Consider the following 24238-nt stretch of genomic DNA (forward strand, 5'->3'; position numbering starts at 1 on the left):
GAAATTTCACTTTTCTGGCTACGAAACAGTGTATCACGAAATTATTTAAACATTCATGATAGAAAAGTTTTGTGTATATACTTTGTCTCCTATAAAAAACATTTTGAGATTTCATTGATACTGTAATGAATCACGAGTGTCATAACTATATCGATAAGATTTGAAACCAATCTGAAGATCTGTATAGAAATCGCAAGATATTTATTGTAAAAATATATTTAGTAAAAAATTAGTATACAGCAGGTATACAGCATGAAATAGTTATTTAAAAACAAATAATAAATATAAAATAATTCAACTGAATATTGAGGCTTCTTGATATGTATAACGAATAACTGATTGCTTAAATACTATTATAATTTCTGTGCAATATATAATTGTACTAAATATCTTATAATTTTTATGTACATTTTCAGATATGTCCAAAATTTTTCAATATAGTCATGATAGTCCGGTCACACTAAAGTGCTAATGAAATTTCAAAATGCTTGCTATAACGCATGTGATATATTCATAAAAGCATCCTACAAATATTCCAATATTCCTGTGAGTCATTGTAATGTATAATATTTTAGTAATTAATAAATAATTAATAGTAAAATTCGTTCGTGTTCCAATTAAATTTGGCTAGAAAAATTAAAAATACTGAAAATTTTAGGTACTCCTAATTCAACGTCCAGGTATTGTAAAATTGTAAAAATAGAATTCGATAGTTTCTATTTTATCTTCACTTATAGAATGTTCTTTCCTTTGATGTTACTGCTATCGACAGCACTTCGCTAAAAAAGCAGTGTTATTTAATTTTCTTGGGCCACTTCAACTCAATTTCTCCAGATCTTCGAAAAGCAAAAATTCAATTTCCAATTAAAAAGGATAAGATGGCGAAAAAAAGACTATAATAGAATCGAACTGCACCGATTTCGTTGTATTTTTCTGCATAAGAAAAATGTTTTCCAATTACAGGTTACAAAATTTTCCGTTGAGAATTCGTATCGAGTGCATTCATCGAGTGGATCCACATCATATTTTTCTCGTGTTTTTCCAGAGAAAAGGGCGCATGCTTTTGCTTGTCAGTTTTAGTACTTCACGCAAGTCTTCTGGCTGTAGTACGCTAAGCGGGAAATGATGATAAAAGATAGGGTGCAGCCACTATTCAGTTATAACGCTATAAAACAGTGACCCCAAAAATTCTACGACGCCTATAAACCGACGGCTATCTGACTCTTAGTCGCATAGACATGTAATATAAATAGAGAATCTCGTGTTGCATCGCGATTCTAAAAGCTCTCAAACATGTGAACATTATAGTATACGTTCAAAGTTTAAAGGAATACAATCAAGAGCAGAAATCTTTCAATGACTACCAAAAGAGCAGTTTTAAACCTTGTTAATATGAGACCACAAGAGAATTCATTTAAGTTATGTTATTGTTGATTTTCTGATTTTAATTTCACTTTATGATTAAACCGAAGAATTTTAATATGACTTAATTAAAAATGGAAACAATATATTAGGTTCATAGTCATAAACCTTTTAAAAATAGCTAACAACTTCACGAAATTTTACAGAAACTCAAGATAGGGTTATTACAGCATATTTAAATATATTCAATATTCAAATATCTATTCAAATATCTCAATCTTTTTATAATTTAGAAGAAGATGAAAAACACATGTTTAACTCCAAAATAATATAAGAATACTATTTTTTAAATATGCAATTGATTGGCAATGTAAAAGATTTTAAACTTGCACCTCTGTAAAGAAATGAGAAATGTGATTTTTTCTCTTACAAGGCCCAATTACGTAGACGCCATAGAAAAAATCTGCTATGAACTAAAAGACTCTAAGAAGTCTACCTGACCAAATAACAAATATAATAGAACTTCAATTTAAATTCAGAATTTAATAACTTGCTAATCTTTCAAACATGCCTCATTTTCTGTAAATGTCCTAATACTTACGAACAAAGATATACATGATTGCTCGAGGAAATACCAAATGTCAAAATTAAATTTAAGTGTGATTTGAAGTATATTTTACATATTTTTAATAATGAGAAAGAAAGAGAATATCCAAATATTTTGACGATAATGTATGTATAAATAAATAGATGTATAAATTAAAACGAATAGAAGCAAACATCCATTGATGTCTAAAATACAAACCTAACCTTTATCCTACGCTTTGTTATGATAGTGTCGAGACCGCTGCCAAACTGCAAACTCGAAACATACATTTTTCACTAATACGTTACGTCTCTACACCGCGAGAGAAAATAAAGAAAAGAATCGACACTCGAGCAACGTGACGGAAATATCAAAGACTAATGCACCGTGCTGATATACTTTCGGATATGTTCGTAGAAACGTGATGGTGTTAAAGAAGTCTGTCTTCAAGGAAAATCTAGGACAGAACGCGCAGTATTTCGCGAGCATATCGTATTATGCGATTCTGTTATTCGATTTCTATAAAGATTTTATTTTATTGCGGTATAAGATTTGTAAAAATCGTTATCGATGAAAATATGTTTCAAAATAAAATGAAATTCTGTTTGAGAGAAGTTTTATTCTTTTTTTTTTTTTTTTTTTTTTGTTATGACAGATAAAATATATAGAATAATTCTGGATATCTATTTCAAGGGACGATACTAAAAAATTGTGTGGAAGCTTTCTATTATTTTCATTCGACATATAAAATATTAAAAACATAGACTGATGATGAAAATATAATTGTAGTCAATATAATGAAAATATAATTACGATTAGAACGATACGTCGAATCGTAAATTACGATTTGACTAATCGACGCCACGAATCGTTCGATCCCTTATTTCTTGTGGGATAATAAAGGTGGTTGATTGAATATAACGCTGCTATTAACAGGTTATTATATATTTGAATGATCTAACAACTTCAGTGTGATACAAGAGTGAGTATTTGAAATGACAACTACGATTGAGTACGACCTGAGACTCCTTTCATATTGGCGACTATGATGATGTATGTTCTGTCGATTAACTGTCTTCGACTTGTTGACTTCTGACTCTTGAGATTCCTCTAAATGTGTTTTGACTCGAGTTGATGTAGACTGCCTGATTAACTCTGTTGCTTGAATTTTACTAATGTAATAGAATATGTAATATAATTCTATTGTTATTATTAATATTAATAATAAATTAATTATGTAATTAATCCACGAAATTTTAAACACAAAAGGTTCCTCCAGTTCACGGTGCTCCAAACAGTCATTAGCAAAGTGCATATCAAAAATGAAATGAAAAATGTCTCTTCACAGGACATTAAAGGAAATCGCTCAACGCCGGGGTATCGATCCTGTAAACTCTAAACGCACCAGTCATCTAAGGAGCCATAATGCCAAACAAGGCTACTTGAACTCCATGCTCATAACGTCGCAAACACGCTACTTGATACTTCGACGCTAATCCGTAAAGTGAAGTCGAAGTAAATGGCAGGTAGCAGTATTCGTTTCGACGACGTAATTACAGCGTTATAAAATGTACCGTGACGCGTTAAACTGCCACTCATTACAGTTGAGTCACTCCCATTTTCTCTCATCACACTTTAAGTATCAAATACGTACATATATTTTACTATTTTATAGAATTTTTACAATTTTTAGCGCTTTGTACTATTTTATATCTGATATTTTTGACAAAATTTGACAGAATTTTTAATCCATACTTCAAAAAATCCGAATATTCATTCTTCGAAACAAAAGAAAGGCGCGAGACAGAAAGACAAAGGATTTGTATAATAGAAAGTTAACGAATGCACGTTTGAAAGTTCAATAAAATGAAAAGTTTATAAGGGAATGACCGATGACATTTTTTGATCTTTCTATGAAAAAGATATAGCGATAAATGTATCTCACAATGCGGTATAAAGCAAGTGTCTCAAGTTACGAAAATTTTCTCGGGGAAGCGTGAACGAGAAGGACGAATGATGGAAGTATACACAGCAAATGTTATGGTAAAGATTAAAGTTATTGCTCTCTCAAGTTATATCCTCTTGAAATGCTTCCTGGTTAAATCTTCAATGTTTACGCTACCAAAATGTAATATGTGGCAAAATATATGTCAGATGTACAAAGAATTTTGCTTTCTAACAAGTTTGTGTTAATTAGAAAATTCGTTAAAAGCGAAAAGAATCTTGGTGGAAGAATTAAGAGCTAAAATGAAAAATACATACGAGATAAGACATTTTTTGGCTGATAGAGAAGATTAAGGAAACCTTATGCAGTGTTATTTCGCTCGATGAATTCTTTCTATCGATCTGGCGCGTGGTTAACGACAATTCTTACTTCCTTTTACCCAAAGCAATTCACTAGAACGATATTGACAGTCATTAATTCCCAGCAGATTTCGATAGTTAAAGATGCAATCAATACACTAATTACTCTAATATATGTCGGGTTGGCGTTGGAATTTTGGGCGTTTGACGAATCTTCACTCAAATTGGCCATCATGGTTATGTATTCTAGCTGATCTTTATTGGTACGGATGTAATTATTACAAGAGTTAACAAGTAATAGCGGCGATCGGACAAACGAGATGTCAATGACAATGAGTTTAGGTTCGATAACGAATTCACGGCCAACGGGATGACATGTAAGAGGTGATACACGATCCTGGTGTGACCCGACGTATAAGTAGAACTTATCTGAATGAACTGACCCGCAGTCCAAGTGGAACTGCACTTATATACTCCTCTTTATACCTCTCGGGTCAATCTTCGTTTTTAAGGAGAGCTATATAATTATTCTGTGCCTCTGTTAGGTACACGTCCCTCTCGTGACCGTGACTACGTTCAATGACCCATTATCTCACTTCGAGTCCAAGCCCACTGTCATAAACCGCGGGCACCCATACTCGGGTTAGAACATTACAACAATTTCTCAGTTTTATTATTTAATTGTAGCAATAATAAAAGTCTAGACTAAAGTATTGGGGGTTTTCCCCAACGTTCCAAAAGAAAGGTCTCGATGTCCTTTCATCTCCGACATATATGAATTTCAAAATATGTGAAGTATCTTAGAATGCATAGGTACTGGCTTACACAATTTCGGTTTTTTACAACAACAAAGTTCGTTAATTGGAATTTTTTGTAGAATTTAACTAAAATTGATGTATATGTAAAATAGAAATCCTTTTTAACGCATGCACATGGCCAACATAACAAACAGGATCAATTGTACTGGAGTGAATGTTTGAAAAGTAAAACATCATATCTGAAACTCCCGTTTAAAAAATTCCAATAGTGACATTTAGAAAAGGAAAAATAGTAAAAATGTTGTATGAAAATAAAATTGAAAAATCAAAGTGCAATAAAACACAAAAAATTAAAGAACTGAACTTTTAAAAAATATAACTATTCAGAAGATATAAATTTATCAAATATTATTAAAATTATTTAAAAGAATTCTTTTCATCTTATTCAACTTCCACAAAATATAAATTAATCCATTGAAATAATTCCTTTCGTCTTGTCCAATATTATTATCAAAACATTGTCTACAAAAAAGCACGTATCTCATGACACAGAGACGAATTGAAATGTAAGGTATATGAGATTTCAAATTAGAATCGATGTTTTACGTATTTGTGATACGCGTTGGCGTATATATAGATGGGGCGTCATTCTTTTTGTTGTTATTCTGTTTTATCGCGTCTTACTTACGATCCCAGTCGTTTCCGTTACAATTTCGTCATTTTTCTTCGGCAAAGAAAACGAGCATAGTAGCCATGTTCGACCAACATGATAAGAACAACTTTAGCCAAGGAGAAAAATATGAAAGCGTTAGCTTCCACCATCATAAATTAAATTCCCGTCTCATTTCAGAAGAGACAGGTAGCATTGTCTTAAGGCGAAAAAAGATACGAAAGAAAGAAAAAGAAGAAAATACACCTACTGAACAAGGGTGTCTAGTTATCTTGAACGATATATCGTTTCGAAAAGAGAAATCGCCAAACGACAGGATTGTCCGTGATAAATGTTCTTCTGCAGATTGATTCATCTTTAAATGAAACTTCTTACGTTTTGTTATATTCCATTGTAACCACAAGGAAAACAATTGTGCTAATTAAAATATTTAAAGAAAATTTAAAAAATTGTGCTAATTTTGTATGTCTCTTAAAAACAATTTTAAAGAATTTTAATATGTTATTTCTTTTAAATAAGATTTTAAACAATTTTAATTTCTTATTCATTTTGAAGAAAATTCTAAAAAAATATAATTTTTGAATTTTTCAATTCCCGTGAGAAACCTTTTATCTCATTTTTTAAATGAATGTTTATTATTTGGAAATATTTGTTGCCCGTGGAATTCCCAAAAATTAGCTGTCACGCAAATCGTGGTGACATGATGTATATATTAGCTTAGCATAATTTGAAGTGCATAAAAGATGCCGTAGAACGCGGTTACCTTATTATTCATAGAATATTACGTTCACTGTCACAACGTTAAGTCAGTTCGCTGTTTGCGTAATAATTCGTTTCGGTTGCGTCAGATTACCGCTTAATACGCTGTTCATAATATCCTATTCATTATTCAATACAACTCAAAGAAATTACATAACGTCGTATTTCACATTTTATCGAATATCTACCTTGTCTACACGTGCTCGCAATTCTGTTGAATCAAAGAGAAATTTATTTCCTCCGTAACTATACGGAATCTGATAGTACGTATATCCTACTTCTGTAAAATTCTTATGACTTTTCTCATTTCATACTTTCATAGTCTTGCTGAGAGTATAATTATTTATTGCTATTTAAAAAATTTCATATGTGTATTTCTCGGATTTATGTAAACAAAACTCAATAATATATAAATTCCATTGTGGAATTTTAGAAACATTTCTCACCAACTACTTTCATAATTTCATAAAACATAATTTATATACCTACTTTATAATTAAAACTATTAGGTGTAATTTTTTACTTCTATCTAGTTATAGACAAGCTTCGAGCATATCAGAGCATATATTTCCTTTTTATTTTTATCTAACTCTAGAGTTTTCTTTCCTCTTCAAACAAAAAACTATGTATTGATATCATATAACACACACACAGAGCATGTGTATTTTACACGATCCTCGAGAAATTATTATCTTGATTTACATGAGGAAATAATTTTAACATACAAAAGAAGAGTCAGAGTTAATTTAATATCTCATACAGGACGTAAAAATCCACTGTTTCGTTGTTCACGTGCAACCGCAATAAAAAGAGAAATGATACTTCGCGTGGAAAATTCCTACATCTTCGGATTTCAACGAGTCTGTTTGTCCGGAAGTGAAGACTTTTATTTCCATCGGGACGTCTGGTTCGACGGTCCCGTTTCCGGTAGAGATAAACACGAGAACGCCGACTGATCCAGTTTTATGATTTCATGTATCCTTGTTCGGCCCGACAGCATTGTGACATGAGTCGTTCGTCGTCTACACGACGACAATACTTCCACCGAAAATGGGGAAACATCTAGCGTATAGCGACTTTATCAAATATTTGCTATATTTTTCGTATGAATGATAGATGATATTTTGGAAGTTTGAAAACGAATATAAATAGATTATTGGACTTTAATTGATCGATGACTTGTCCTACGTTAATACGAGTTGTCATCAAAGATTTCAATTTTATTAATATTTCACTTTTTGTAGACAAAGTGGATTCTCGATGGCCAAGGGAAATTTCATTCGTGAATTTCTTCAGAAGAAATTTCTATTTTTATTAAAAGATATTTCAAATATTTGTTTCGATGAATGATTTACCGATGAACTTCCTTCCGAACAATTTTTATTTTTATTATAAAATGTTTCAAACGCTTCACTTGTAGTATATGTATATAGTGAATTATTATAGTATATGTATATAATGGAAATGTTAATAAATGCCTCAGTATAGTCCTAGATTTTTCGGAAACATAGGAAGATATAAATTCAGTTTCTCTGTATTTACCTAGAGGAAATTAATACCATAAATGTATAACGAAATTCAAGGAGAACATAGACGATATTATCGAAGATTTTCTACGTTCGTATCGTACATTCAGATTAACTCATAATTTGTTCTATGTTAACACGAACTATAATCACGAACAAGATTCTGTCAAATAATGTCATGAACATTAAACGGAAGAAGACTCAGACACATGAGGAATATTTGTACAATAATTCGCACGTATCCCACCGAATAAGGAAAAATCGATAGCTGTGAGATGGAAGACATGTAGGGTGTTATTAAAGTACTCGCTGTTTAACTTCAACAGTGTAAAAAAATTAATTTTTCTCTAAGGCCCATGCGCGTTTTAGTAAGTCCCAGGGTTTATTCTTTTACGACGTCCTGGCTTCGGACGTCGTTTCGCAGGCCATGCGGCCAACACATGCGCTTTAACCCTCTTTTTTTTCGTGGAGGAAACCTTCATAGGCGCCTCGCGCCCTCCGGGGAGACGGCGCCGGGTAGTGCCGGGTTCGTACCGGCTAAAACCTCCACGGTGGCCGTATTTGGCGCTTGCCAAAAAGGGCCCTAGAAGCGCTTCAACCCTCTGGAACTTCTCTAAGGTCATGGGCCGCTTCGGTTAGATATATTCGTGGATCCAACTGCCTGGAAATTGTTACTTTTGATAAATTACCATCGTGTCATAGATTTAATCCTGCCTCGTTCATTTTACCTCGAAAAACCACTGAATTATATCTTCTTACACAATCTGATACTGAATACTCATATACTCTACTGGTGATAAATTATATAGTACCAAAGTTTTATAAACTTGCCCAAATAGAAGATCATAATTAGTACACAACTTTTTATGGGTCTTATAACTTCCTCTTTAATGATAATTAGGTTATAAACATTCTATCGCTTATAACTGTTGAACCGTTAAAAATTGTACACTTCATTGCGATTTAACTTTAATTTCAACGTCCATGTATGACTATCATTTTTTTCTTTTTGAGAAAAATAGAAAATAACTACCTTCTTCTTTAAAACTTATACAATAAACTGCGGATGTTTATGTAAATTGTGAATTAAATTATAGGAATTTGTTTTACTGGTTACACGTTACATAAAGAGTACTATACTTTAGATACGTTATATATTTTTGCATATTACGTGCATTATTTTCGGACCTACAAATTTCCTTTAAACGTATAAATATTCGCAGTCCAGTAATTAACGTTTGCAATACACGAGATTCGATAGAGGATAAAGGCTTCTTTCCCGTACTGCCTTAAACCAATTGAATCGATTTCCGCTCTTCAAGATAGGACGTTCGTCTAGTAACGCAAGTGCCAATTTCCGCGCACAGATGCGTGTAATACGATTTTGTTCGCGCTGTAAATAATCTTATCGGGAGCCGAGCAGGTGTAGACGACCAACGTGTCTAGTCTCTAGCAACAAATTTTGTTCATTCCCTACAGGGCTGCGTGATAATTTCGCTGAGACTCCTATCGAACGAAACACGCGAAATTGCCGAAAGCCCATGGAACAATAGCTCGTAATCCCACAAAAATTATAAGCTGTTGCGATACCTGTTCTGAGTCCTTGTTTCTTTCTTTTTTAGGATTTTTATAATTTACCACGCGCACATAGCTACTATCTTTATTTTTCTACGTTTATCAAAGGCTAATGAAAATTAGTGTCCTCGATATTAGAATTTCATATGTGATTATTTTGATCATTTTTTACTCTTTTTCTTCTTCTTTATAATAGTATTTGTATTGTTGACATTAGTAGTATAATATTTTTGATATTTTTGATGAAATATTGCGCATAAAAAATTGCTTAGTTATATTTCGATTTTTTAAGAAATATTATTCTAATCCAGCAGAAACATGTTTGACTATAATGTTCGTTGGAAGATGCACGAAATTTTAGGTAGAATAAAGTTCTAAAGTTTCTAATATTAATAAGTACTGCATTATACATATTGAATAGAAATTTAGAAAATATAACGCTAATGAAGTATTAACCTTAACCGTCTCTCGAAGAACTATGTATGAAGGAAGCAATTAATTTCACAAAGTTCTGTTTAGGGTTTGATAGATATAAGCGGGAACTTTGTGGAAACTTCAGTCGCGTAATAGAATATTAATGTGCTTTCAACACCGCGTGTTTAGGAAGCACATCCTTAGAAACTGCAGTATACTATGTTACTAAGAAATCCCTATGACCACCTAAAAATAAATAGTGCCGCTGTGAAATGCATGGAACCTTTCAAGGTGAGATACATGAAACTAATGGAACACATAAATAGAAATAAATTGCTTTTAAAAAGTGCCTTAAATTCTGATGTTTAATAATCATATAGTTACTAATTCCAACAGTGATAATAAAGCTGTTCTCACTCATTATCACGTGTCCTCTGAAAATATATTCTACTGCAAATATACGAATTATCTCATGTTAATTTTAATCACATTACGCTAATGAACGCCGCGTTACGCGGTTACTCGCACATCTGTACAAACTTAAAATAATTACTATATCATCATCATTACTGTGCATAAAATATAATCGACGCTTTGAAATTCTGTTAGCAAAAATTTAGATAGAAATTTGCTTATTTTAATACCACCATATTATGCTTTATAGAATAACGTTAATTATCGTTCTACATTATTGAGATAAGTGCCTACGTAATTCTAAATTAGCCTTTATTGTTTCCAAAAACTGTTTTCAAAAAAATTTTTTATATTTTTAATTATATGCATTACATACATTAGAACATTTTTATTTTAAATTTCAATAAATGATAACCAAAACAAAATGATCAAATAATTCCTAAATTTCTAATTCCAAAAGACTTAAGAATAGAAAATCTATTTTTATATTTTCAAACTTCTAAATTATATCTATATAAAATTCTTAGGACATTGGAAAATTAATTTGTAAATCCAAATGAACGAGTTCCATACAATCAAAAGTTGTCAGTATTTTTATTACAAATCCTACTACACTGTATACCCAATTAAGCAATTTGTACGTTCGACGATATCAAGTTCCCATTAGTATGGACCAAGACAAAGGACGTCCTCCTTCAATGTAACACGTCCTGTTACATTGTTACATAACAAACATTAATTACGACGCGTTAATACTAATCATGGCGCCTTAGTGGACTTCAATGTTACACACGTGTCACCCAAACTGTAATCTTCGACACGTGTTTCTCATTGCACATAAGAACATATAATAGATGTTACTGTTTGTTATATAATGAAGTTGTAAGTTCTAGAAACGTAAAACGTATACTTTAATCAATGTAGCGAACTACGTGTCGAATTAACACGTTATGCATTATGCAACGTTCTTTAGAAATACCCTACCCTTAGAACCAGCGATACTACCAATGTTCTTGCGCGAATAAATATTACTCTACACAAGGCAACCTTGTAAAATTTAATTGGCAATCTTATTACACAGTTTTGCTTTCGTCCGTGTATCAAAAATTTTGATCAACGTAAACTCACCCTCTATGTATGGTTTCTATGAATATGCAAAATGTATCACCTTTATTAGACGTTTGTTCATTTGAATTTATACGACTCAAAATTTTAATTTGCAAAATTGTGTGATAAGAACAATAAAATGTTATTATTTTGTTTCATCTTTATCGATAAGAATGGAAAAATGACGAAAGATTACTACATAGATAAATCCACGTATACGTATTTATAACCTCTTTCTTTCTGAAGCAAAATTTTTTGTTCCAGAAGGTTTTACTATAAAATTGTGCTGAATTCATGTGAAAAATTTTCAGAGTGTGAAGAATTAAAGTTAATGCATCTGCAGTTGAATCGAGATATCGATTAATTTGCGCAAATTATTCAAGTAAAATTTGCGAATTAAGGACAATTTATAGAATTTTACGAAAGAATTGTTAACTACGGTATGTTCATAAAATACATACACCAACCACGTTCGAAGTTTCGATCACGATCTGTCCTCGATTGTGCTTTCATTTCCTGTTATATAATTGTTACAGGGCAAGATTACGCGGCTAGAAGTAAGCACGTCGGATGCAATTCTATTTTAGTATTCTTGAACAAATACTCTTGATACGTGAGAACATTGAACGATGAGCCACGTCGAAATGGTCGATCGGTACACCACCGTTTAATAGGAATTACGTTTCCACGAATAATGTTTCCCACTTGAAATAGTGAATGAATTACTCGGCACGACCATTCAATTTTTCATTTGTTACGAATGGAACATACTGGAATGATACTCAGTCAGTGGGAAGAGTATCTAATATAGTAGCTTCTTAAGCCATGTGATAAAAAAAAGGATTTATTGTAAAAAATACACAGTGGAGAAGAAAGATTAAAATTGATACTTGTGTACATGAATATTAGTAACTTTTGAATTATGTATTTTTCACAATATTTCTAATAGTCATTTATTCTGATACGTACCATTTATATTACAATTATTTGTTACTCTTGTCGAATATAATTTCATTTCACACAATGTATAGTTTTTACAAAATTACTCAATGTATATTTTTCACACTCGCTTCGTTTAAAAATTCCTTTATTTGACACTGTATGTTTTTAAACTGTTTTACTTATATCAAAATTAATGTCGACAACTAAATCTTCAGTAAATGAGAAGAGAGAAGATAAATTTGTTGTATGTATTTGTATTAATGCATAAACAAAGATGATATTAAATGTGTGTAAATATGTGTTCTTTAACGTACGAGATAAAATAATATACTTGGTCCTAATGTGCTTCTAAGTTAATCTAGAGGAAGAGCATTCGTTAATCAGGTACAACGATCAAAGTACAGTATCTTATTGGACCACTATCACTATGAACTACTGTAACGTTTCCTTAAAGTACGGAGATATATCTACATTTCCTACGTGAAGAACGATAATCGAATGTCGTTAGCTTAATGACACTGGATCAGCGTGTATTCTATCTGAGTGTTTCTTAATTCCTTCGCGCGAAACAAGAGCGTCGGATATATGATCTTCCAGTCTTTCAAGTATTGTAGCTAATGATGAGAGATACGAAACTACAAGAAGTCTTTGTTCATTTGCAAAAGGGAAAACGTGCGGAAACTATATTAGCTTGTAAGTAAAATTGTCGTCATTTTGTGGAATCTACAGAAATATTCGTAAATTTCAAGATTATTTAAAAAAATGATTTTATATAAAAATTATGTTAATGATCGGAGTGTTTACTAAATTACCATACAAGTAAAAACTGCAGAATTTTGATAGACATTCCATCAGTTACGAATAAATTTATTATAGTAAGTTATTCCAAATTGAAACAATTTTTGTTACAGAGTATAACGGGGATAATGTTTATTTTTCTGCTATATATTGGAGAACTCCTAATTATATAATCACCAACTTTTATTCGCAATCTAACTTTCATTAATTTCCTTGTATGTTTTCAAAGTTATAGTCAAATTATAGTGAAATTTTTCTACATGAAAAATAAAATACAGGAGGATATAGGAGCATCGTTCAACCGTTCTACTACGCAGACATAGACCGTAATCGTGGGTAGATCCGACTGGAAAATACGAGAAAATCAACACAGAGTTAACAACATAATCAAATGCGTTTACGGGAGTCAGCTATTTTCAGTAACTGCTGCGCAAACATTTTAATAGCTTTCATTAAAGTTTCAACTCTGCTAAATTCACCCTCAACTATATAACTGTACATACTGTATGTGTATGTGTGTAAGAAACACGATGATTTGCCGCACATAAATGTTGATCATTCACCATGAAGTACTTAATTACAGACTTGATTTTAGACCAGGATCCTGAAGATGTTCGATAGCCTGTACAATTAGTTCGTCAGCAACTCATGGTTCGTTAAGAACAGTGGCCGACCTAATTCACCTAAGATACGCTTGGAATCAGACAGTGTGAGAAATTTAATTAGTGGAGAGAAACGGAAGCAGCTCGTTCTGGTCTCGTTCTGTGCATTATTACGTACATGGAGTTTGAAATAAACATTTTATGAATTGATTCTAAATGGAGAATCATTCATTTCTATCGATGTATTAGTGATATGATTTTTTAACGATACATATTTAGGATATTTAGGAGAGTTTGAAAGAAAAATTGTTTCCAAATTGGTCAAAGTGGAATATACTTTGATATAGTTATAAATAAAAATTCTTTCTTAACGACATTAAGTTTCGAGAGAGAAGCAATTAATCAATGGATCTTACAATTATATTTAAAATATTTAGAAAAGTCTAAAAGAAAAATTATTTCCAAATTGGTCAAAAGCGTAGTACACTTTGATATAGATATAAATAAAAATTCCTTCTTAATGACATGAAGAAGACTTCGAAGAAGAAGAAGAAAACTATGACTTATAAAATTATTCATAAAGGAAATAAAATTACTCAGTCATCTGATATAATATAAAATAACGAAATATGGTCACAAACAATATAACATATCTTAGACAAAAAATTGTAAAATATTCTTCTATGATTATTCTAGAAATAAAAAGAATGAAATTAGAAGGTTTTGGATTAGAATTTTATAAAGAAAATATATTTTTTACCATAATACACATTCCTCAAAGGTTGAATAACTAGATATGAAATTCGTTTGGTATTCACGTTGTACATCAAAACGGTGCATTTGCATGAGCATTTCTCTTGGCAATGTGTATGGATTATAGATACGGTTCAATGTGTTCGAGTAAATCCTAATCCTGAGGATGAAATGCGAGAAACTTGCAAATATTCGTTGATTTACGTAGATCATGCATACAATTTGTAAGTCGTCCATTACCAACATTAAATTGATGGTATACAAAGATTAATCATTAATTGTCCAGAACGATAATTTTGTTTAATTAAAATTAGTAGAATATGGAATACTGGGATTTATTTAGATGATATATAACTTTTTATAATATTAAAACTTATTAGGTATGTTATCCAATGAAGAAAAATTTTATAAATTTCGATACTTTACAATATTTTCATACTTATTTAGAAATGCAACAATACGTTCGATCATTTACATAAAAAAGCAATACAATTCGTTCAAAGAATGAAGAGAATCCCAAACGCACAATGCAATTACTCTATAAAACTTTTGTCGATAATATCAAAATTACGTTAAATGGAAATAACAATTACATTGGTACCTTAAAAAGCAAATCTATCAAATAAAAAAAAAAATTATTTTTTTAAAGAGATTTGTGTAAATATTCGATTAAATACATTTTTTTTCTATTTAAACTAAAGTCCCCAGTTCTTTTCTTTTTATTCTGGAGATATGGACTATCTTCTAACGAAATTATTCGAATTAAATTCTGATTAACCTAAGCTCATTCAGGAAATCTCGTCCCAATCTATGTGCATTGCAGTTCCAACAATTTATTACAGCCACGAGAGATATGATTGCACCCTGGAAATGAAACTCCCATGAAAGATATATAAGATTTTTGAAATGAATATGACTCCTACGGCTTGCTGACCTGAATACGAACACATCCGTGTGCTTACGCTTGCACCCTTGTCATCGTTATGAATCTTTGAAAAAATGTCTCTGTACGATAATAAACATCCCTGAATCATGAGGCAAGAGCAGATTTTACTTTCTTGGCACGAATATTGGTCCAAATTTTCACGTTATAAATCCACAGAAATTTTTCGCTTAAATCATTCATTAAACCTTTCATATATGTCGATATCTTTAATTTCTCTATTAAGTAGCAGCAAATGACGAAAACCCCCAATGTTTCTTGTAAAATTATCTTCAAAGAAATTTATCCTCTCGAATCAAGCAAAACCTCGATCCACTCTCCTTCGATCCACTTTCTTGCTTCTCTTTAAAACTGTATAATATCGCGAAAGCTCCGTATTACCGCGAAATGTGATTAATTACTGCAAATTACCAATTTGAAATTCTGTTACCTTCGTATCCATGTCTCCTTAAATATTCTTCATTTAGTTTCGTTATAAAGTTAGTCAGGAAAGTCTATATACATTCATCGATTATGACATTATGACATTAAAACGCACTATGTCACAATATTATGTATATCTACACATCAATAGAAAGTCACCTTGATTTCACTCAATATAGTAATGGATTTCTAACAGAAATTTCAAAAATTGAAACATTTAATTCAGAAAAATCTTGGGATAAAATTACACCAGAGATTACAAATTTTATCAATGCCAAGGTAGGGAATCTATATTGATACAACATTTAATCTACTGTTATAATACTAAATGTGAGTATGATAAAGGTGAAAATGAATAAATTGTTACATTTTAACAATGTGTCAGAAAAATTCGTAAAGCTAACATTTCTACGATAATATTTTATATTTAAGGGTTGTATGTAAACTTTCGTGACTGACTGTACCATACAAAATAGGGAGGGAAATCGAGTACTTGATTTACAAACTTCAATTTAATTTAAAATTCATCAAACGTTTTGACAAGTGCAGTTACAAATAGTTTGTTCAAAAAAATTACTGCATCCCACGTGGAGAGATATTCGCGAATCCAATTAGACGAGAGTAGGATGCCAGAAAGAATAAGGAAATATTTAGATAAAGAAATATGTGAACGTAATCCGAATTGAAGTAGATTTTTAAATCGACTGGAAAGACGACTAAAGTGACGTAGTAGAAGCACGACTAGTTTGGTGAACGAACTGGACCAAAAAAAGTTCCAGTACCTAATAATAGAGTTTCCCCGGAACTTAATCGACTGCACGCACTCGATTTAACATCAACGACATGACTGTACGTCCCATAAACGACAAAGTTCTGCAATTGTGCATGAAAGAGAAATAACGACGGCGAATTTGGCGGTTTCATTAAGGCAAAGTGGCTCGGTAAAACGAATACCGACGACGCGACGGTTTGCTAGTTGGACGAAAGTGGACCTGCTTGTGCTACCTAATGTCCCAGCGTGATAATTTTAAAGATGAAATGGGACGACTGTTAACTTTCGCTGAAATCTAATCGTGTAGGAATATGAGTATTATTCCCAACTGGTTTGATGATGTTCTTTTTTTTTATAGTTAACATAGCTTATAGCTTTAAATACAATTATATGAATTTCATGTTTCTTTTATTTAATTTCTGTCTTTACATTGGTACAGAATGCAAAAATTAAGAAATTCAAGATTCGCAGATTCAGAGATTCAGAGATTAAAAAATTTCAATATTAAAAAATTGAAAATATATAAAATTTAAATGTCCGAAAATTTTAAGATTCAGAAATATGAAAATATTATTGTAAACTTAAAATTTAGAGTTACTCAGAATCATTATTTCTTTACTTTCGCGTTGAATAAATATAAATATTTTTTATGATCAACACACATTAGTTCCTTCGTTCTTATAACATTCACTTCACTTTAATGCATTCTACAAAGTGTTTCAAACATTCTATATTCTATCCGGTATACGCACGTAGAATTACCAAGCATAGAAAAGAAATACGAACAAACTCGGGAGAGAGGGAACATCTTTATTGAGATAAAATACGTTATATGAACACGGAGACGCAATCTGCATAAAATGATAATGGGCATTACAGAGCCGCGGAGAAATAAAAAGAAGGAAGAAGAAAATGTATTTTGCGAAAGTGGCGTAGAATACGGAAGCTTTAACTGGAATTCTCCGTTATGAATAAAAACAACGGTGTATTTTACACAACCACGAGACTCTCATTCGTAAAACTTGCAAATTCGATTCCGCGCTGAGTTTCGTTCACGTTCATTAAGGTGCAAAATGAATTTTTAAAACAGAAAAGATGTAAAGCGCGTTGGTGGATAGAAGCTTGTTTAAATACGACCATCCTGATTATATATTAAACTAGACTTAGCAAACCAGTGCGATTCTCGTTTTTATTGCAGTTTTAATACGATAAATGCAATATAATTTCAAGCAAATGTAGAACCACAGAACAGTAGAATCATAATTACCACATCCCTCATTTCATTCAAATCTACTCGACTAAAACTTTTAGTGTAGAATCTTCGTTTCGTGTAAAATCGTGCGCTTTCTAAATTATAGATTTATCTTTGCCTGAATTAAAAAAGCAATAACATGAAATTGAATTAATTAATTTTTTAAATGTAGAATCTAACGAACGACAAATGATAGTACCTAAAAAGAATGATGGTAATAATATAGTCTCAAACAGAAGCTGTAACCAAATTCTGACAATTTTATGCGCACATCTTCAAATGAATCAACCCTCGACTTATTGCTTTGGCAATATTACCGCTGGTTTCATAGTAATATGAAACTAAGGGAACACAGTTTCAAGGGGAAGCAATAGTCTATAATATCGCATATAGTCTCAAGTTTTACGTAATAAAGGAGAGTAATATGGGGTCAACGAATTAAGTCCTAGGCGGTTGCCAGTAATCTTATGCTAATCGCTTGTAAAAGGAGTTAGATTTATCTCTAGGGTGCGTCGTGATGCTATTCGTTGTGGTGCAAAGCCATATATCGTTAAAGTTGGCCAATCAACGTTTCCTAGCTGTGTTTCCGTAGTTTACAGAGTGTGTTGCTTCGAGGAAACGTAACCACGATATGTTGAAAGATTAAAGTTAACTCAAGTGCATTTATGCTAGACATATATTTCACAGACATGGTTCCTAAGTCACGGGATTTCGTATCCACAGGATGGATTTCCTGCGGCTTCTTTCATTTCTAATCGCAATGTTTAGGGAACATAATTAAGCTACTGTTTCGCGAATGCTATTTGTTAATTGTTTTAATTGTTTTGGTAAACGTGTGTATGTTATTCCATTAATACGAGTCCATTTAAAAGTGAATGAAATTTGTACATTTACTAGGTATATACTAGTTTGATAAGAGAATGTGTTCACAAGTAACACAATTAAAAATTTTACTAGTAAAATCACGATAAAAATACATTCATTGTCTATTTCTAATAAATGAATATATTCATTAGGAATAGAAAACATTTTTATATTTGCCAATATTTTCATTCAAATTTCCCGTAGATATACATATAGTGCCGATTATAAGTATTAGGATAATTACTGGTTAAATTCATCGAAAAAAGTTTAACAAATTTCACTTTCTTATACATTAATTGACACGTAGAATGCAAGTGGAAAATAATTAGAAAATAAAAGAAGAGCATTCAATTTATACGAAATATTAATAAATGTTTTAACATTGATGGTCATCTATTTATGCTCGCTAATCAATGTATATTTTTGATTACACTCTCATTATGAGATATAGATTCTGAAAGTAATTTTGTAATCTCTACTTCGTGTGGAAAGCCAGTATGCGAATTGGAGTATTCCTCAATTTGATTGTTTCATTCGAGATTTAAAGAAAAAATAACGAATGTATATTTTATTTGGAGTTTCGGAATTTATCTTTGATATTAATGACAAATGTAATATACGCTATATATGATGGTAGATAGAATACGATTCACTTCCTCCCGACGTTCAAACAGAAAAGGGGGAGGAAGGATGATTCAAAAAGTTATCTCATTAAAGTTAATTGCAAAGATCTACGAGTGGCACTCGTCTCGTAAAAAGTTCAACTCATAACAAAATCTTAAACTTTCCCGCTAAACTTCTTGTAGCGATCCTGGCGAAGCGTTTCATCCGGCGACAACAGCCAGTTTTTCTTTGTTGAGTACACAATTTCTCTAACGAGTACACGGTTCAAATTAATTTTTTCCGGACATAATCGAGATATTCTCTTTCCTTTAAAAACTTGATAACAGTATATCAAACATTAAAAGAAAAAGGGAAGAGGAATAAAATTAAATTTTCATTTGTACCCTTTAAACGATCAACAGCTAAAACTTTCAGAAGTTGGAAAGTAAACCGAAGATTCGAAAAAAATATGCAATTAAATCGCGCTGGAAAAGTTTACTAAAAATTTCTTCCAGAATGAAAACATAGCTTCCCAAACATTGGAAATTATATGCATATGACGTCTTTTTTCTAGTGAAAAATTCCTCTCAGAAATTAAATCGTATATATGGAAATGAATATTACGAAAGGAAGCACGCAGCCAGATAAAAGCTTAACGAGGCAGAAATTTTTTAACGAGAAAATATTGATTCAATGGTGCCGGTAGGTACAAATTTTCAAAAAAACACGTTCTTTTTTTTAAGTTGATAATGTTTAGATCCAAGACCAATTAGATGTAACTGATATTAACGATCCGAGATTACGCACTAACATGGAGACCAATTTTAAACATTGACATCCATCACTCCAGAAAACTGGGTCGCTTTTAATTCGATATGAAAGGAGGTTACGAGGTTATGTGGTTTTAGTCCTACTCGATGATTCGCGGATTTATTAACGTTTTATAAATTTCTCGGTCAACTACGTTAACAAAGAACCTACCGATGTTAAATCTGACCCTGAAAATTTTATGCTTTGATAAAATCTTGAAAAGTTATGATTGCACTTAAAGAAAATGTGACGTGATCAATTAATCAATAAGGTTTCCGATTTTTAATGAAACTCGTTTGTGAACTATATATGATCATTAAATAAGAATAATTTAAAAAATAATACCGTGAAGAAGAATCGTTTATGAATTATGTTTTATTATTAAGCAGAACTAATTTAAAAAGTAATGCTGTGAAAGAATAGAAATATATAAATAAAAAAGTAAAAGAAGAAAGGAAAGGCATACACGCGTGTGTATCAATTAAATTAAATTTTTATCAATGTTATTCTGTGCAATGAAGTTTCGAACAGATCAAGATAAACTAAAGATTTCATAAACATTTCTATTAACACGTATTCTTAGAGTACGTACATTATGTTTCTTAATAACGTGAAGCTTCTTTACGATCAATGATACAATATGACGAAGTATAATTTACGATACTCGAAGATATAAAATTTTATTGTACTCTCAATATGTCCCATTAGAAATCGATATTCGATGAACAGGCTTCACGCGCCGCCATCTTTAATTAATATTTACAAGACACGTGCCAGTTGCAATAAAATAGAAACCCACGCAAAAACATTTCATTCGTGCGCTTTTAACTGAATTTTTTTACACGAATCTAATTATACAACATGGGAAGAAACGATTCACGGAAAAGCTTTCGTTTATTTAGTAATTATGACACTAGCTGCGATATAAAATATAAAAATTTTGATAAAAATGTATTAAACATTGAAAGTCGAGATATTATGTTATTAATTCAAAACTAAAAGTGAATGAGAAACTATAAATTTCTGGTAAACTTCCTATTCATAGTTAATAAACTTGAAAAACTATCTTAATTATTTCTTTCAAATTGCTGAAAAGGGAGTGGGAAAGCTTGAAACTCTTTTCCTGCTACATTAATTAATGTTACTTTCTAATTGGAAGAGGTGGTGTATTGCAAATGAAGAAGAAACTATTAAAATTTCATATACGATTCTTAAAAATGAAACACATGTTTGGCACTTGCTGCTTTCATGACATGTTTCAGTTTCGTTCCTCTTCACACTTCGTATCTTACTACACCCACGGTATTTTGTGAATAGTATTTACTTCATCCTTGTAGTCGCAACTACTTACTAATGAATTTTACGATACATAGGTAGGCAGCCGAATTGTAATTTTGAAAAACGAATATTATGTAGGAAACTGGTAAAGACTTTTAAAAAATTTTGGAAAAGAAAACGACTAGAAATTTTCTATATCGAAAATTTAGTTAAATAAATTTTAAAGATGCCCTAATTTCTGTTATGTAAATTATTTTCTCTCAGTCATTTTATTACTATTTTTACGATTTAACTTTGACGATTTCACTTTAATTATTGTTCAGAATCTTGTATCGCTATATTTTATCAAATAATCTAACAGATACAGTATACTCAAACTCTAAAGAGACTAATTTCCGCATGAGTATATAAGAAACAACGAATCATAAACTTGTTAGATCTTTAAATGCAAGAACAACCCTTCATCTTTCCAAAAGTTATACAAATTTTAGTCTTACAATGCAATAAGATAATAGTAACTCGTAACTGTTGAAAGACATGTAATTTCTTTACCAGAGACCATAATAAAATATTTTAATATATAGTTATTCATTTCTGGTTATTATTAAACACATTCTAACATCATCAAGGCGTTCTATATCGTATAATTATAGAAGGTGCAACTTTCTCGAATCAAAAGATACAAGTTTTAATATTAGAAGCTGTATTACAAGAAATATTTTAGAATAAAACTCACCGAAACTGCGACGAAGCTTTGTTGTTGCCGTTGTACCGTAATAGGTCGGTAACTGAGCGATTCGCGTTTCGTATGTTTGAAAAACATGTCCTACAGTAGCAGCCTTGAAAGTCAATGCTGTTTTCGTAACTCCCTGTGTGTTATCTACAAGTATATATTTACCGTTACTTCATATTGTAAATTTCATTCCGAAAAAGAAATATAATAGGAAGATAGAAATTGATACTGATATTTAAAAAATTGTCATTAATATTTCCTCTATGCGTATGATTTCTATCCATTTATTTATACTTTGGATTTTATAGAATTGCAATGAGAAAGGATTATTTTACACAAGAAAGGAGAATTATTTAAAATAGCATATACGATTTTTGAAATATAATATATGATTGTTATCAATTTATATAACATTAGAGTAGAATCTTCTTCTTCACTTCATAAACAGATCTCAATTTCTTAAGTAGTTTCGTTGAATAAAAATGTGAATAATATGAGGAAAAGAGGATATTATTTTGCCAAACGAGAAGTGATGTGACGAAACTAAACCATGTGACCGTGTCAACGGAAGCATAGGTTAACGGAAGCAAAATACAATTTATTACAAAAAATATCTAAGAGAACAAAAGCAGGATTTGCTCGGAAATCCAATTAACGTTGCAGCTAAGCTCATGTACAATCTTTTCTTGTACTCGTCTTTGTACATTCGTGTAACGTGCATATAGAATATGTAACTAACTACGCTACTTTCTTAATGAGATTTCACTTTTTTTTGTTAAGAATAATGGTTTGTTAAAAATCTCATAAATGCTACTATTCATATTTTTCAGTAGCATTATTTTAGTAATATTCAAATAATTTTCTGTTAAAAAGTTCTTCGTCATCTATGTATGAAAGTATTATTCAGATTATGTTTGTCCCCCGTGAAAAAAGATACATCGAAGCAAGATAAAAAATTTAAAGTTTGTTTTAAGTTTCCATCAGCGGATATACACTCCCGCTCAAAAATCATACAACATCTCCTATTTTTGATAAAATTTTGATACGTTGTGTGGATTATGAATTTTAAATTCCATATATTTTTTAATAAAATTGGAAATTTTTAATTTTCTTAGGTTTTTAATACACTTAATACATTGGCAGTATACTTTCGTCTAAGTAAATTAAATAAATTCTATCTTAGCTACCTTATCACTTTTCTAAGACAATTTATCAAGTTAAATGAATTATTACAAGATATTTCGTCTAATTGTGGTCAACATTTAATAACTGCCCCAAGATTTTTCGCAGAAAAAGAGAGAGAGAGAGAGAGAGAGAGAAAGAAGGTGTACAAATGAAATAAATCTAAAAATCCGTTAAAACTCCATGAACATTATTAGAATCCGAGCAATATCCGATAAATGACAGGGAGAAAAGTATTTGTCGTTGAACCGGTAGTGCGAACGATTCCCCATTAAAGCTCAAGATTTCTCGGGAACTTGAATCGTTTCGCTTCCCTACGACTTCCGCTGTGCACCCCCTTGCATCCATTTGCATTCAATTCCATTAATTGCGAACCTCTGGCCGGAAGAACATTCCCGTTGCGAGTGGAATTAAAAAAAATCCTCTGAAGATTTCGAACACGTTCTGGCACCGTCGCGACTTAATGCGAGGCTCACGTAGTAAACATTGCCTCGAAGAACGCCGTTTCCAACGATTACGATTTATCGCGTTAAACCCCGGGATTACGTATGCACCACTGGTCTCCAAGAGTATGGTTCGAGCTTATCACGCGTCCTTTTTAACGTCAAGTTAGTTAGAACGGCGTTTATTGTATTTTCTTTTTGAGGTAACAGCAAAGTTAGATCACCCTTGCACAACAATTTATTAACTATTAGGTAATTTTACTAATTAACTGTAGATTGACTCGTATGAAACGTTGTTCCTTTAAAATTGGAATTCGATCAGGCATTATTGTAGTATCGCGGACATAAGGCCTAGGAGTTAGCGG

The 24238-nt window shown here is 31.5% G+C and overlaps 1 protein-coding gene and 1 long non-coding RNA gene across 2 annotated transcripts in view; one reads left to right on the top strand and one right to left on the bottom strand.

The window, feature by feature from the left end:
- The window catches only part of LOC122574509, a 308890-nt gene that overhangs the window by 99171 nt on the left and 185481 nt on the right, over positions 1 to 24238 (top strand). The gene's annotated exons all lie outside the window — the stretch shown is intronic.
- Positions 1 to 24238, bottom strand: part of LOC122574512 — a 281783-nt gene that overhangs the window by 78127 nt on the left and 179418 nt on the right. Inside the window, exon 2 of the long non-coding RNA XR_006319076.1 lies at positions 22252 to 22395. This is a non-coding gene — a long non-coding RNA (uncharacterized LOC122574512). The remainder of the gene's footprint in view (positions 1 to 22251; positions 22396 to 24238) is intronic.

The sequence above is a fragment of the Bombus pyrosoma genome, linkage group LG13 (genome assembly GCF_014825855.1).
Source record: "Bombus pyrosoma isolate SC7728 linkage group LG13, ASM1482585v1, whole genome shotgun sequence".
Classification (NCBI taxonomy): Eukaryota; Metazoa; Arthropoda; class Insecta; order Hymenoptera; family Apidae; genus Bombus; species Bombus pyrosoma.